Raw genomic sequence first — 18,607 nt, 5'->3', positions numbered from 1 at the left:
GAGTAACGTAAGTAACCACGCGTATAATTTGCGGATCGATTCATATACATACATTTTAAACACGTAACACGTATCCTATTGGATCATATAGGATTCAAAAATAGGTTACTTAGCCACTAAGTAATTATTAATACGATACAATTTAATATCAGATTTGGATAATTCTCAAAACTGGGCTTCTTATAAAATACCTTATACGAAAATAATGTAAAAATATCCCGTCTCTCGAGAATACGGGTTTTATTGATTACCGAAATAACTATCGTATCGAAAATTTTGCGTCGGCCGCACACGGGTCAAACTGTAATCCGGATTGAAAAAGTCAAAACACGGAAAATGTCCGGAATTACCAGATTAGGTTAGGAAGGAGTTTTCGGAAGAGTTTTGGGTTGTAAAACGTAAAAACGGTTGAAGTCGGACGATTCCCGGCTTTATAAAATAATTTTGGTAATTATTCAGAAAATAATTAATAATTCATAAATCAATATAAAATTATCTAACAGTCCAAAAATTACCAGAAAAATATCACAATTATCTATATTTTATTCTGAACATATAAAAATTCAAATATTCAAATAATGTCACATATAAACACCCAAACATCAATTCCAATTATCAGATAATTCACCAAAATTCACATAAAATCACATAAACAATTCTAGATAATTATAATAATAATATTTGAAAATATGGGATATTACAATCTACCCCCTTATAAGGATTCCGTCCTCGGAATCAGCAGAAGAGAGCACTAGGGATCTTCTAGCCAACTTCCCAATCTTACATATGTAACTTTTCTTAAAATTTCCAATTAAAGCTGGGAGTCCTTGTATAACATAATGATCACGGGAGCTTCACTCCGCACCACTGTTCTATTCACACCCTTTGACCAATTCTTCAATAGAATCACTTTTTACTGATCGCGAGAAAGAAGAATAGAAAGAAAGATAGAGAGAAGAAAATAAAGATAGATAAAGAGAGAAATAAAGAAACAGATTGACTTCGGTATATGCCACTAATATTATAACCGCATCGCAGTCCACTGTTGCTCTTGGTAATCTCGTTACATAACCCTGCTTTGACTTGACCAGGATAACTCAGCTTAACTTGCTTGGCATACCTTCGAATGTTTGGGATAATAAAATTATGGAATTTTAAAAAGAAAAGAATTTGATACCAAAACAGAAAAATCTGAATTTGAGAAAATGTATTGTTGAAATAAAAGAATAACTGAGAGATCAATATGATCAAATGAACTTGGTATTGCGTGTCCAAATTAAGACACTACTAAAGGTTGTTAACCTTCTTGTATTCACAACACACACAAGTGATGGCGTCCCATCCAACTCCTATCACACAGACATGTATACCTTGTTTCCCCTATAATTAGGGTTGTTCGTCTCAGTCGGAATAAAAATATCAAAGAATTCAAAATCAAATGAATAAAACTGGAAAGATTTCAAAGCTAATATTTCTGGAGAAAAATAAAATCCAGAAAACAAGATTCTGTAACAAAATGATTAAACGAGTGTTAGGGAATATATCCTCTAACAGATACCCCTTTCTGAGAGAAGCCAAAAGAAATTATAGAAAGAGAAGGTATTGCCAAAGTCTTAATATTTATCTTCAATTTGAACTCTTCAGTTGACTCGCCCTCTGATTCTAGACGCTCCTTCATGTTCCAAGGATATCGATAATCTTCATCGTCGTCAAATCGTATTAGCCTCGAAAGATTCCACCATAGAAGTTTTGCAACTGCCAGGAGTTCCATCCGGCTTAGCACAACCATCTCAAACAAATTTGCCTTATCTTAACTTATTCGTTGGTACTATATCCAATAGTCCAACAGGAACTCGATATGAGCTCAAACGTCCTCACATAGCTATACACACTCCTACACACTCTCGTTTCTAGTTTACTATAACCTCAGCTCTGATACCAACCTGTAACGCCCCCAAATCCGGGGTCAAGGGATTTGGTCGTCACGATGAAACCTCAATCCAAAATAACCTGTTAAATCAATAAATAAATGCCAGCGGAAGATATTTATCATAAATGACCCCTATCTACTCCAAGATCTTTTAAGGTTACAGTTTTAGAAACAAGAATTCCAAATTCCACAAATAATTTTTTTTTCACTTTCTTTTAAAACTCTTTTAATAATTCTCAACCTTAAAACTTAACCCGCTAGTATAACTTCGAAAAGAAGTATACTAGGCCCAAATACAATACACAATTATAATATAATATAATATAAACAACTTTACATAATAAAACCTACACTAGTCCGCAAACCCTGGACCAACCACCTTCGAAAAGCTTCCTCTTGCTTCCTCGAATTACGCGGCTAAACAGCAAGCTAATCCTCACTGGAGGTTAAATTTAAAAATAGGCAAGTATGAGCGAAAGAAATGCTCAGCAAGATCATTATGACATATATAGGGTCTTTTTGATATAAAACCGACATCTGTATTAGAGCAGAACATTTAAAATCATAATTGTTGAATCATAAAATTTTAGTTGAGGAATCCTAGATTTAATTCCTTAATTGTATTGAAAACTAATTTGATATTTTTGAGCGAGATGCTTCAGCAATACTTTGAATCTTGACGAGAATAAAACTCGTAAAACAGTGTTTACGGAAATATCGTAAACCACAATAACATGAAACAATGATTATGGATTGAATCATAAACTTTATTCAAAACCGAACTCTTCAAATTAATATTTATTTTGTTGACATATCAAATTAGATATCAATACGAACTTTGATGCTCACAACATTCCATACTGAAGTCAACATCATTCATCTATATTAATACCACCTTTGATATTTAACAACAACGTAAGTATCAGTATAAATCAAAATCTGAATCAAAACCGCACTTTACCATTATTCCAAAACAGAAACAGTTGATAAATCATTCCTTATAAGATTATCAAAAGCAATATAATAATATCGATTGGAACCAAATTATGCACTATGCTGTTCCTGATGATCAGTCATGAAACAACATCGGTATCCCGCAGCCATACCGTTAATATAGGTACTACCCATATCCCGAAGACATACGGTACCTATAGGGCGCCAGAAAAGACATAACAAGCCTTGTAAGATATTACACTTCCATATTACACTTCTGTATAATAGCTCACGCTGGACCGGTGCTTCGGCCTCTTACGCAATCAGTAACCATTCAATCTCAAAACCTTTTATTGAAAAGGGGTCATAATACTCGACACCCGAAATAATTTTATTCCCTCATTCACTTGGGCAGGAATACTTGCAATAAAAACATTTTTCTCAAAACCCAAAACATTTGTAAATCTATTCTGAACATAGAATAGCAGAAGAGTACTTGCATAAGCAGAATTATTTAATTCAGCGATATGTAAAACATTTATCTATCTTGAATTGAATAGGGAAAACAATACTTGCATGATAAGATTCAAAATAAATATCACTTGAACAATAAGTGATGATAGAAATACTTGCATAATATGATTCGAAATAAACGTCACTTGAATGACAAGTGAAGTCAGGGGTACTTGCCTTTGGGTTTTTAGCAGTTAGTCACACTCGCAAACACGCATCTATTCTGACATTCTGTCTTAAATTATCACCGTCTTTCTTTTCAACACTTCACCGATATGCTGCTCCTGCGATTGCTAGAAGCCAGATATCCAATACCATTCCATCTCATTCTTTATCCAATGTCTTGTCCTGATCAACTCGAAAGATCCGCATCTATAATTAAAATATAGAACTTTAATCGCCCAAACGATAATCACTCAACGAACTGCGTGTCAAAAGCCTATCGTCTACCCATACGATAGCCCACACATAAAGAAGATAGTCAAACACAAGACTCTTGACCCACGTACACACATAATTCACATAGCACATAAGCACATAACTCATGTATCACATAATTCATATAACACAGGACTCAGTTCATCAGAAGGGTCGACTCGGTACGTTTAAAACTGAAATCAGGTCAAAAATATGATTTATCGATGAATTAACGACTCAGAATCATTCGTAAAGTAAGTGACCTTTCGAAACAAAAGGATTTGGGTCTTGAAAGTATTTTTATTGGAAGCAGAATATTTTTCTGAGTCTATACGCGTTCGTTTCGTATTAAACGGACGAACGGTTGATTTTCTACGAATAAAATACGAATAATTCAATTAATAATAGTATTAATTGAATATTTAATACTCTATAGATATTTTTAAAAGCCCAAAATAATTTTTAGGAATTATTTGGCTTAATTATAAATAATTATATTTTATTTAACCATTTATAAATAAAATTAATTGAATAAATAAATTAATCAATCAATCAAATCCATAAATAATTGACTAAAATAAATTATAAATAATTAAATCAAATTTGATTTTTTTTTGAAAATAATAAAACAAAATGATTTTTGGAATTAAAATAATTAAGTTAACTATTTAAAATAATTAACTAAATTAATTTTTGAATTTAAAAACAATTTTTGGAATTTCAATTGAATTTTGAATTATTTTCTGAAAATAATTCCCAGAAACATGTTTTGGAAAGGGGTCATCTTCTTAGATGGATCAAACATCAGCAAAGCACAAGAACACAGCCGGGAAGCTTGAAGAACTCGCCAGAATTTTCCAGAATCCGGCAAGCTTCAACACCTCCGACGAACCCCTGAATCCCACCAAAACATCACGAAAACTTCTGTTTTTCACACCAAACTCGACCAAAATCATTCCAGAAATTGAATGGAAGCAACTACAACATCAAACAATCAAACCCACACAAAAATTGATCAAAACCATCAAGAACAACAAACTTTCCGTCCAAAAATCGATTTACTTCGTTTCTCAACCATAATCGACGTACTATATATCAAAACGATGCTAGAAACACGTACAATCTAATCATATCATCACAATCAACAACCAATTAACGTATAACCCAAAATATTGAAAAATACAAACTAACAAAACCAAAAACTCGACTATAGCCCTCCGGTAATAGAACGAACACAAAAATGGTATGGATCGACTCTAAATAACATGTTAAAGCTAATCCTAACATCAAAAACAACCAAAAACTCCTGAAAATCAAGAACCCAATTCGTACAAAAATGATGAACTACGTTTTTTGAGAAGTAATCAACCTTAGTTGATGATTCTGCTATCAAAATAACGGGCTCGAAGAGAGCTTCGATTCGACTACTAGATCGTCAAAAACGGAGCAACGGATCTCCAGATATCGCAAGATTAAGATCAAGAATGGATTGAAACCTCCAAGAACAAGTTCTTCATTTTTGTTTTTAATAAAAATAAAAATGAAATAAAAGAATAAATGGGATATTTATATTTTCTGAAAAATAAATACCCCAAAATCAATTTAGAGTGTTTTTATTCCCTAATTAAAATAATTAAGTCCCAAAATTATAATTACGGGGAATAATTTTAAAAACAGTAAGATGTAAAATTCGTATCAAAATTTTCCAAAAATTGCGAATATTTCAAAATTGTAGAAATACTGGGTATTTGAAATACGATTGATTTTATAAAAATAAAAACACAAATTTTGTAGGGTTTGACGTCCCGGTGGGGTCCTGGTTCATTAATTTTTAAAACACAGAGACGATTCCCAAATTAACAGAAAACCCCGAATACCCATAAAATACAACCAGACTCACATAAAACGAGTAACGTAAGTAACCACGCGTATAATTTACGGATCGATTCATATAAATACATTTTAAACACGTAACACGTATCCTATTGGATCATATAGGATTCAAAAATAGGTTACTTAGCCACTAAGTAATTATTAATACGATACAATTTAATATCAGATTTGGATAATTCTCAAAACTGGGCTTCTTATAAAATACCTTATACGAAAATAATGTAAAAATATCCCGTCTCTAGAGAATACGGGTTTTATTGATTACCGAAATAACTATCGTATCGAAAATTTTGCGTCGGCCGCACACGGGTCAAACCGTAATCCGGATTGAAAAAGTCAAAACACGGAAAATGTCCGGAATTACCAGATTAGGTTATGAAGGAGTTTTCGGAAGAGTTTCGGGTTGTAAAACGTAAAAACGGTTGAAGTCGGACGATTCCCGGCTTTATAAAATAATTTTGGTAATTATTCAGAAAATAATTAACAATTTATAAATCAATATAAAATTATCTAACAGTCCAAAAATTACCAGAAAAATATCACAATTATTTATATTTTATTCTGAACATATAAAAATTCAAATATTCAAATAATGTCACATATAAACACCCAAACATCAATTCCAATTATCAGATAATTCACCAAAATTCACATAAAATCACATAAATAATTCTAGATAATTATAATAATAATATTTGAAAATATGGGATATTACAGTGATAATTTTTTTTTCCAGGACCTTTAAGTCACTAAGCTCTCAGAGTTCCAAGGAACAAGCTAACCCAGCCGAGGCAAGAGTCTGGCTAAAGGAAATATAGGAATCATTTGAGATTCTAAATGATTGACGAATCACAAAAGACTGTTTTTGTCACTTACCCTCCTAAGAGAGAGGCCACCCGCTGGTGAAAGGCCAAGAAAGACATGGGGCCAGAGGTTATAATAAACCGATTAAAGTTCAGTCAATTATTTTGGGGAAAGTACTTTCCAAGGTTATAGAGATAATGTAAAAGCTTTAGAGCCAGAACAAAGGCAGACGAGTATAATGAATTATGAATCTAAGTTGTAAAAGTTATCAAGATTCGTTCGGAGGACTAGAATCCCAGAACGACGTGATGTTTAAAGTCAATGATTAGTGGGTACGTGAAATGATTGTAAGAAAAGAAAAGAAAAAAAAGAAACTGAACTGGAAAGGAGCATAAAGGTAATAGAGTTAGAGGAATGATAAGGGAGTCGGTATGAGGAAACCCTAAAGACTCGTAGCAATAGAAATAGAAAAGTATGTAATCGTCAGGATGAGGGTGATTCACCATGAGTTAAAAATTGATGGTTGAAGGCATGAGAGATACATATATTTTATCTCCTTTAAGTTGGGAGGATTCGAGGAAACCTTGAGATAGTTCGAAGGATAAACAATGAGACGCGGATAGACTGAGGAGACAAGAAAGTAAGAAATTAGGAAATTGGATGAAGGAAGTGACCTTCAAGAATGTGAAGTGTAAGACCGGTAGCTTGATACCCAGAAAGGGAGACGCCATGTATGAAAGATATCCCAACATTGAGATGACTGTTCAGATAAACAACAATAAATAAGGATTTATTAAGAAGAAGTTCACGTTGAACACGACCAATATCTTTCAGAACATCCCTGTTGTCATTACCAAATTAGGAACGAAAAGCGGGTAACCAATGTTATCTTTTGAAGGCCATATTGATTGACCTCATTTTGAATACAGATGTTATTGTGAAATTAGGCATATACTATCGAAGTGGGAATGATTGAATAAGACACCCTTATCAGGGATATATGACTTGATTTATCCATGGAAGGATGCATGTACCTTTTTAAAGGTGGAATTAAGGATAAAACATCGGTAACTTAAAATGAATCCTAGGGGAATGCATAAAGGTTAGCATTTCACCCTTAATAGGGATAGTATGAGTTTTGACAGTATGAATTGGAAAGGATTAAGGTATTAACAACCTTTAAGGATCAGTGGAGAAATTTTTCAGAAGTATATAGACAATAATTATGGTATTAATAAATGGTATCTTGATATGCCCTGTATCTAGGGAATACAGGAGGAACGATTCAAGGATAACCTTAGAGGTTTTACAAGGAGAAAGGTAATATTTAAAATTCTCAAGAATAGAAATTTTGATAAAGGAAATATAACGTAATTATAATGATGCCAAGTGGGGCACGTGTTAAACCACGAGAAAGTATGGATCGAACCAGTAAAGGTCAAAATTGTTCAAGGCAATTAGGACCTAAGATAAAAGATGTCCTAAGTATGATCGAGAGTCAGTCGTGACAATGATTAACCTCTAAAGACTGAGGCAATGATTTATGGAAAGATGGTGATATTTTTTTTCTTACCAGGACTTAAGAAAAGCATTTCACATAAGCAGTGATTTGAAATGAGGTAGAAAATTTAGTTGAAGGTGGTTAAAATGACATTGATTATAAGGAACTATTACTATTAGGAAAGGCCAATGCGGTGGCCGACACTCTAAGTGTAAGAGAGCAATTATAGGCGCTCGTGCCAGGGGAATACAGTGACGATGGTTAAAAGCCGTGAAAGTTGTATTATGGTTTGGAAGATTGACATTCCTTCTGATGATTGTGCGATACTCAACCGTGATAATAGTTTGGTAAAGATTTAATTTATGTAATCGCAGTGAGCAGGCTATCTATCTTATAAGGTCATATCTTAAGATAAGCCAAGACCATATTACGAAAGGACTAAATGAACCTTGAGCTTCATGTCTCCTAATAAAGACATATGGTTAATAATGGTATTAACCTGCTATCGTTTCTTTCATTGAAACTCTTCTGCAATTTTATTTGCTTCATGTCATATGTACGTCAAGTTCAGGAGTATTCTTCATGAATCATGAACGGTGATCATGTTACCTCCTTAGAAGAATTCGATACGATATGTATGGACTCCGTATGGTTAGCTATTAAGACTTCATGGAAAATGAATGACTACAGTAGGTCAACGGTGGGCCATAGTAATGCAGGAATGATTCTAAGAGTAATGAGCCGATTACTTACAACCATGAGAGTTGTATTGGAATGGATGTTGAGATTGAGTACCACTAATCGGGTCGTGGGAGTGTATAAGTTATCATTGATAGACTAATTAAGTAGAGTATCTACCTATTGAATATTTATTCCCTCTTATAAAAAGAGAGTCGTATTACTATATGAGGAAGGTTGCGGTATAAGCTCGAGCAAGAGCATGGGTCCATAGAATGATGGATGGAATAATAAATATTTAAGCATGTGAAATGCGATGCTATTATACTTGATGTGGATTTATATACATATATGTTTTGTTCTCCTATGTTAAACCTCTCTAGTTCAGAGGTAGATTCCAAGCCAGATATTTTGTGGCGGTATATCTTATAAATATATACAATTCTCTTCCGTTCGTTCTTTTCTCTTCTTTTCATTTCATGTAAGCTGAGAAGAACAACCCTTCCATAAGGGGAGGTATTGCCGAATGACTATCTATCTGTGTGATAGAAGCCTAGTAGGATACCACATGTTGTTTAATTGCTTGTCAAGTACTAAAGGCTGGCCACCTTCTATACTAACTATGCGATATAACAAGTGTTCATGATTATAGTGATCTCTCAATAAATTATTTTACTTCTATAAAATTGATCAAACTTTGGAAAATAGAAATAGCTGAAAAAGGAGTAGTAAAGTTATGGTGGTATTAGGAATGGAGACACATTCGTGATACTAAGGTTGAGGCGTGTATTAAAAGGTTATAGAATGCTAACGAGCAAAGGTGTAACCAGTATAATATTAGGAACGGAAGATAGTAGCGATTACGAACTGGAAAAGAGTGGGTATTGAGAAGCAAAAGCTATAATTCTAGAAGCTATGATGAGGGTCTGTGCACTAGACTTGAAAGAAAATGGAATGATCACTTAACACGGATTGAGTTTATTACGACAATAGATCATATGTCATTATCGAGATTTCGCCTTATGAGATCCTTGAGGGAAGACAATGTTGATCTCCCTTATGATATGATGATGTTGCAGAGCGCAAGATGCTTAGACCAGCAGTGGTCCAAAGGACCAAAGATATAATAGATTTAATCAGAGGACGGCTGGTAGTAGCCCAAGATGGGAACACGAAGTATGTTGATTTGACACGGAAGGACAAGGAATAGGAAGTAGGGGACCTAGTACTGTTATAGGTATTCCCTTGGAAAGGATGGATGAGGTTCGGAAAGAAAGGAAAGCTAAGCCCACGAATTGTTGGACCCTTTGAGGTATTAAGACATATAGGAAGTTAGCATATGAGCTAGCCCTACCCCCGAACATGTAGCAAGTTCATAACGTGTTCCACGTATCAATGTTAAGGAAGTGTAATTCGGATGCCAGATAAATAGGGGCATATGAGCGCATAGACATGCAACCAGACGTAACCTATATGGAGCAACCAGGAAGGGTTATAGATTGAAAAAAAAGGAACAAGTGCTTAGGAGAAGGGTTATCAAACTATTCAGAGTTTGATGGAAGAACCACAATGTGGGAAAATTTACTTGAGAGTTAGAAAGTGAAATGCTAAGAAAGTATCCCTATTCATTTTCTATCTGATTCCAGGACAGAATCCTTTTAAGGAGGGGAGACTGTAATAACCCCAAATTTTGGAATTTTTGAAACCCTTATGAATAGTGATTTTGCTGATTATGCTGAATAAGAAAACTTTTCATACCACACTATGTAGGGGTTCTTTTATTGATCTTCTGAGATCTTATTAGTACTCTATATGGTATATAAGTGTATGTAAAGATCGTCAGAATCCAATTTCGAACACTTTGATTTTTCCCGGAAATCTACCAGATATAGAAAGAATTGAGTATAAGGTAACATAATAAAAAGGATTTAAATTCAAGGATTATATGAGAGGATCATAAAAGGAATATAATGTATTGAGAAAGGTTAAGGAAACCTAAGTAATAAGATCCCGGGTATGATCCCTCAAACGATAAACGAAAACGAAAGTTAAGCGAACCGCATAACAGATCAGCGGCCATTAGCCAAGTAATTAGGAGCTAATCAAAGAGGTTAGTGAGGATGATGTCATCAAACCAATAAAAAAAGGACAAGCATGGGAAGATGACATAGGATTGATGACCTAAGCATGACAAAAAGGGAAGGAAGGGTGGTTGATTTCAAGCCACACAATTTTACATGGTTAAAAGATAATTAAACAAAACAAAAGCAAAACAACCAATCAAACAAATCACAAATCACAAAAACACATTTTCTCCACCTTTCCAAGCGAGAGCTCTCGGCCTCTTCCTTAAGAAATGGGAAGTCCAAGCTCCTCCACTTGCTAATTTACAAGGTAATTATTCTAGCTTCTCCTAGTTAAGTTACTACTTCCTAGGAATCTTAGCTTCAAAATCCTTTCCTAGCATTTCCTATAAATCATTCAAGAAGATGGTGAATAGTACTTTCTTGAAATTAATTTTTGTGTTCTTGATTTCTTTGAAAGATCAAGCTTGTAGGAGGTTAGATTAAGGCTTCTATGGGCATTCCAAGGATCTTTCATGGATTAAAAGCTTCAAGGAAGGTATAACTCTTCATGATCTTAGTCTTAAGTTTTGTTGTTTGGATTTCCTAATGTTTAGATGATGGGTTAGTGTAATGGGTGTGTAATCATGTTTAGAGCTTTGTTTAGTAAGTGGTTTTGTTGATTTTGGAGTTAGGAGTGATACTTGTTGGATTTAAAGTTCTTGGCCACATTTTTGACTTGGTTTAGATGAATAAGTTGAGATATTGAGTTATGGTTGAATGATATTGTTTTGTGGTTGAATGATGGTGGAATGGTGATGATTGTGGTTTGTTTGTGAATTGAATTGGAGTTGTACGAAATTGGTAATCGCGTAAACATAGCCGTCGTAATGTCCGATTACCCTAGACTGTTTTTGTTCTTAACATTAGGACCCGTGAACTCACTGTTAGGTTTTGACCATTGCCATGATTAGATAGTTCATGTTACGAGCTTCGTTTTGATATGTGGTTCGTTTGAATCCGATGTACGGTTTAGGAGAAACGACCGTTTTAAGTAACGGCGTTTCGCGACCGAACCATTACCCTTCACCTTACTTTGAAACCTTGGTTAAGGCCCTTAAATGACTAATTGGAGTATGAAACATTTATGTAAAGTGGATTAGGCAGTTGGTAAGGTGCTCGTGAAAGAATCGCCTTAAAACTCTTAATGGTTAATTTATTAAAAATGGTGGAGCCGAGGGTACACGAGCGACTTAAGTGAATCGTTAAGCGCTAAAGCGAACGTTAGGGTTCAATTGGTTAAAGTCTAGTTTCTTAAGCGACCGGGGTTTAATTCCGACTTATGTTGTTGCTCATAGGTTATCGGACCCACTCTAAGCTTAAGTCTATCCGGGAGCACTCAGGCAAGTTTTCTACCCGTTATACTGTTGTGGTGATGTATATATGTATGCATTATCTTGTGATAAATGCATGATTGTTATTAGCAAATCTTGCGATATATTGGAGCATGTGTTATGGTATATATGCATGCCTGTTTTCGTAATATTGATTTCTAATTGTTGATTCAATTGCTTATAAATTGCATAATACCTATGCTAGAGATAAGCAGTAGTTGCGTATACCCTTAGTATAGGGGACCTAAAGGTGAACATTTTCTAAACCGGGAGTCGATGTTCCCGAGTATAATATTTATTTATATATATTGATATAGTTTTCAAAAATATTAATCGAATAAGGTTTATTCGATAACTTTATTTTATTTAATGAATATTATTTTGAATATTCATTCGAGGACTTAAGACTCCGTTTATTTTATTTAATGAATATTATTTTGAATATTCATTTGAGGACTTAAGACTCCGTTTATTTTATTTAATGGATATTATTTTGAATATTCATTTGAGGACTTATGACTCCGCTTATTTATTAAATAATATTCTTTATTTTATTAAAGAATAATGTTTCGATAATCAAACATATTTTCGATTACTCAAATAAAGATCATACTTTCGTATAAGTATATCTTTGTTTATTTATTATTCATTTCAAGTATAAGTTTTAAAACTTTTACTTCAATTATTCTTCATGGGAATATTATTTAAATAATAATATTTAGATATTTTCTAATATATCGGGACTGATTTATTTCATTAAATCAGCATTTCTCCAAACATTCTTAAAAATGTTTTCGAGTCTTCAAATGATTTTAAAAGTTAGAGCGGATCCCAAAACTCATTTTTATATTTAAGATCTTCCTTTCAAAGGGGATTTAAATACTCGCTCAAAACCTGAGGGATCCGGCTCTGTGGTGTATTTTATATTCGCAACGTGGTTGCTGTTTTGAGACAACAATTTGATTACTTGCCCAATGTTCGGGAAGTAAGTCCATCTGATTGAGTCGGCATAAGCGACAGGCCGGGGTACGGTCTATGAAGGTGTAAGAGGCTGGGTGACAGTCCATCCACGCGTGAGTGGCCGGGTAACGGTCTAGCGCGAGGTCCGAATGCGGCCAGGGTGATGACCGGCGAGGAATTCATCCATCTACAGTAGAAAGGGTTACTTATTGGTATCTTTGCCTGATCAGCAAGATATCGGGTTTGTGCCAAAATTCTTTTCTTTCCAAATTCATTGGATATTGGAACTCTGTTCATATTTTACATGACAGAGGTTTTCAGGAAATGTATGATATATATATATATATATATATCGGGACTTAATGAAGTATCTCCTAACTTCATTTCATTCAATAATATTTCAAAGATTGAATCTATTCAAGTCTTATCTTGTAGTCTCATCTGTGTGATGAACTTTTGAAACTAATTATAACTTGAACGGTGGTAGTTCAAGTAGTATTCGGAAAAGATATAAGTATATTGGAGTGTCTTGTAACTTCATCTTTTAAACTTATATCTAGTAAATGATTATCTTGTGCATGTCAAAGATTTTCAGAAAAATGTTGAGACAAGGTTAGATATATGAGCTCACCTTGTAACGATATTTTTATACAGTTATAAACTGGAACTCTGTGGATGTTATACATGTCAAAGGATTTCAAATATTGTGAAAAGTATATATATGTATATATATACTGAATATTTTGTGACTTGGTCGCGTTAAGATTTCAGCTTGGTTCATTTCTTTTGACCAAGACTTTCATGAGTACTATGAGAATGCTCATATATTGTTAATCATTATACATATTATTTTGGTGGGCTTGTGGCTCACCGTTGCTTTCTTATTTCATCACACAATAACATATAGACAAGATGATCAGGACCAAGCTCCCAACTCGTGAGCGGATAGGAAACGTTCCGCAGTTTCCTGTAAGCTTGATGCCGTTGTAGCTGAGGTAGGATCTACCAATAGGCTAGGCTTTCAACTTTTGATGTACCAGACTTATGTATATTTATGAATTGTAATAATGGCAAAGAATATGTAAATTATTCAGAAACCCTTTTTTTGGTGAAATGGTTTATAATTATGGAATAAAATGACTTGTGTTATTTTTGGATATTCATCTCTGAGACTATAACTTGTGGTGTGTGTGTGTATCGTGGGGTCACAGTACACAGTAGTTGGTTGACTGTTAAGATTAAGTATTGAAAAGTGAAATGGAACTCGTGACAACCCGAATCCCCGACCCCGGATTTGGGGGTGTTATAGGGGTTCTGAGCGAGCCTTCAAAAGAGGCTGGGTTCCAAGAAAGACTAGGCTCCGGGGAAAGGCTAGGCTCTGGATGAGGCTCCGGGCAAGACTTTGAGAGAGGCTAGGCTCTGGGAGAGGCTTTGAGAAAGGTTAGGCACCAAAGGGGCTAAGCTCCGACGAGCCTATAAAAGAGGCTAGGCTCCGAGAGAAATTAGTCTCCCGGGAGAGGCTAGGCTCATGATGAGGCTCTCTATGCTTCGGGCGTTCGAGAGAGGCTAGATTTTAGGAGAGGCTCAGAGAGAGGCTAACTTCTAGGAGATTCTAGGCTTTGGCAAGGCTCTGAGAGAGGCTAGGCTCTAGGAGAGGCTAGGCTCGGGCGAGGCTTCGAGAGAGGACAGGCTCCAGGGAGACTCCAAGAAAGGATAGACTCCGGGAGAGGTTCCGAAAAAGGCTAGGCTCCGAGAGAGGCTAGGTTCCGGGTGAGGCTCCGAGAGAGACTAGCATCCGGGAGAGGATAGACTCTGGAAGAGGCTTTGAGAGAAGTTAGGCTCCGAGGGAAGTAAGGTTCCAAAAAAGGGCAGCGAGGCTAGCCTCCAGGAAAGGTTAGGCTCTGTAAGAGGTTCCCCTCTATAGGCCCAAAGAGCAAGGCTTCTAGTCGTGATCCACATCTTTGGCTTCCAGTGAAGGCGAGGCCCTTGATGGGAGAAGCCTATTTTGCTCATTTTCATTCTTCCTTCCAGCTTTTCTTACAATTAGTGTTTTGTCATCCAATAAAGCCGATGTGACACCTTAAATTAGGTGAGGAATTTTGGGCGTAGCAACTACCCCTAGTTTCTTGCAACAAAATTTGTAGATAAAACTTTAAAAAAAATCTAATCTTCATTCCCGAGGGTGACGACTCTTATTCACCTCTTCGGCAGATATAGATATTATCATTTTCCCAAGGAGCTTGCCATGATTACAAATCAATGCCATGCCTCGATGTGTGTTTTGAGGACGTATCAGGGACTACCAAGTGTCTCTGTTGTCCTCTTCTTTCTTTTAATTTTTCTCCCCTATAGTAAACGTCATTACTCCATTCCATTTCTTTTCATCACACAATTGATTTCCCCAAAAACTACTACATTTCTTCTATTAAATCAAAGGAGAATACTGTTAGTCGCTAAACACGCGCTAATAATACACGCAAGTATACGAGTTCGCAAGTAGTATATAATCTTTTCTAGTTCGTTCCCACAGAGACTGTATTGGTTAAATAATTAATTTATGCACTTAAGCAACAATGTATGGTTATTATTTAATGCTAAGACGATAACAAATTGAAGTTGTTTATAACTAAGAATTAAACTAATAATTATAATTATGAGATTAATATTGACTGAATTAATATATATGACAAACATGGGATTCTAACTTCATTAAATACTTCATTCAATAGCCTTAGTGTTCTTAACCTTATCATGCAATGGTGATGACACTAATCAAACAACACGAAACTGATAAACGCCAACTTTCGTTTCATGAGTACCATACTACCAGACATCCACAAAAGAGATAGAAGCTGAATAGACACCAATTATATTGAGACCCTATATGTCTATAGAATTTGACAACATAATGGTTTAAGAACAAGTTATCTATCTTGATTATACAAGGCAAGTAAGATGGTTAAAATTACCTACGAATCATGCATAACAAATACATGAACCTATGGTAGCATGGCAAGTTCTAAATCCTTAAATTCACTTTCACTTCATTAAGAATTAACACACTATCTTATAAGTCCGCGATGCTCATAAGACGAATACGCACAACTATTGTGGATATGTTGTGAACTTGATGATTTCATTAACAAAACACCTTGGTAGATTTTACTTAGTGAAAAATGTAGCACTCGACGGATAAGAATTATAATCACGACGGATGACTCAATATAGTCCCGACGGATGATGATTTATTCTCCATCGAGTGAGTAGCTTGTGTAACAATAAGTCTGTAGCACATTTCTGCATACACATTGTTTAGATTCTGTAAGTAGTTATAAAGTCATGTTGACTTTAACTAGATATGCAGAATAGGTTGATTAATTGTACATAGATGATGTCTTTAATTCTGCATAAATGAAATGAAGTCAAGTGCCAGATTGCTACCCGACGGATAAACATCAATGCCACTCGACGGATGATCAACAAGGCAACCCGACGGATGATCATGAACCCGAAGGATAAAGAATTCAAACATCTGTTGACAGTGACAACACAGTCACATGCGTCGAGTGTATGCAAATGGAATGTGGTAGCCTATTCAACTGGGTTTTAGAGAATAAAGAAGTATTGCCATTTCCATGCTATTATGAAGATATTCAAAGATGCTGGAATAGAGTAATGAAGCAACATAGTATTAGACTTAATATGTTTTGTTCTATTATCTTGTCTTATTACTTTGTAATCTTGGTGTTATATAAACCAAGGAGTAGCAAATAGAACAACTAACTAAGCAACCAAAAAGAGAAAAATTTGTAAGCTGTATTCCTAGCATTTCTCTGTTATCTTAGTTGTTAAAATTTGTAAGCAGCTGTGAGCTAATTGCTACACAGAGTTCTCTTGATATGTTATATATATCGATGGTGGATACATTCAAATCCATCAGAAAGTTTTTAAAGACTTGTGTTTTTAATTACTTGTGTTTTGATTCATTTCAAGTTATTATTCCGCACTTTGCAAATCAATTCACACAGATATATATTGTTAAGGAAGAACAATTTTTAAACCAAGAAAAAGTTTCAAGAATTCCATTCAACCCCCCTTCTGTAATTCTTGTTGCATTGTTAAGGGACTAACAATTGGTATCAGAGCAAGCTCTTGATAAACAAAGAGTTTAAAGATCACAACAAAATAGCAAGATGAACAAGAAGGATGTTGGAGTCAAGATTCCTTTTCGGGATAAAGATAATTACCATCACTGGAAGGTAAAGATGCATCTTCATTGACTTTCTCAAGATGAGGCCTATGTAGATTGTATAGAGAGAGGCCCTCATGTACCAATGAGAGCTGCAACTGGAAGTGAGCCATCAGTCCCCAAGCCAAGGCATGAATGGTCTGATCCTGATATTGAACAAGTCAGGAAAGATAAGAAGGCCATGAATATCATGTTCAATGGAGTTGATGGTGACATGTTTGACATCATCATCAATTGCAAAACTGCCTAGGAAGTTTGGGATACAATACAGATTATCTGTGATGGCACTGAGCAAGTTAGAGAAAACAAGATGCAGCTACTGATTCAGCAATATGAGCATTTTCATAGTGAAGAAAGTGAGTCTCTCACTGACATTTTTAGTAGGTTTCAAAAACTACTAAATGCTCTGATGTTGCATGGAAGGGTCTATCAGACAAAAGACTCCAATCTTAAATTTCTTAGATCTCTTTCAAAGGAATGAAAACATATGACAGTCTCATTGAGAAACTCTCAAGATTACAAGGAGTTTACTTTGGAGAGACTGTATGGCATCCTGAAAACTTATGAGCTTGAAATAGAGTAAGATGAGAGGATGGAGAGAGGAAAGAAGAAAGGATGATCCATTGCACTAGTTGCTGAGTTAGAGAAAGAGAAGGAGATGAAGATCGAAGCTGTTGAATCAACTTCAAAGGTCTGTGAAAATAAGGGCAAGAGGCTGGTAGCAGAAAATGAAGATTCTTTGAGCCAAGATGACATGGAAGATATTGATGAACATCTAGCATTTCTTTCCAGAAGATTTTCCAAGCTCAAGTTCAAGAAGAACTTTGGAGCAGCCAAGCCAAATCGAAACATGGTGGATAAATCTAAATTCAAATGTTTCAAATATGGCTTGGCAGGGCACTTTGCCAGTGAGTGTAGAAAGTCAGATTCCAGCAAGAAAAAGTTTGAGCCTGTGGACTATAAACAGAAGTACTTTGAGTTGCTCAAAAAAAAGGAAAGGGCTTTCATTACACAGGAAAATGACTGGGCAGCAGATGGTCTGGAAGAGGATGAGGATGTCAGCTATGTCAATCTAGCCCTAATGGCCAAGTCTGATGAAACAGAGACAAGTTCTTCAAGTAATCGGGTAATCACCACTAACCTTGCACATGTATCTAAAGCTGAGTGTAATGATGCAATAAATGACATGTCTACAGAGTTATATCATGTTAGGTCACACACACTGTAGAAGGGGGTTGAATACAGTGTATAGCACAATCAAATCGAATTCAA

Source organism: Apium graveolens, chromosome 2 (genome assembly GCF_009905375.1).
Source record: "Apium graveolens cultivar Ventura chromosome 2, ASM990537v1, whole genome shotgun sequence".
In the NCBI taxonomy this organism is placed as follows: domain Eukaryota; kingdom Viridiplantae; phylum Streptophyta; class Magnoliopsida; order Apiales; family Apiaceae; genus Apium; species Apium graveolens.
Note: the sequence above shows the minus strand (reverse complement) of the source record.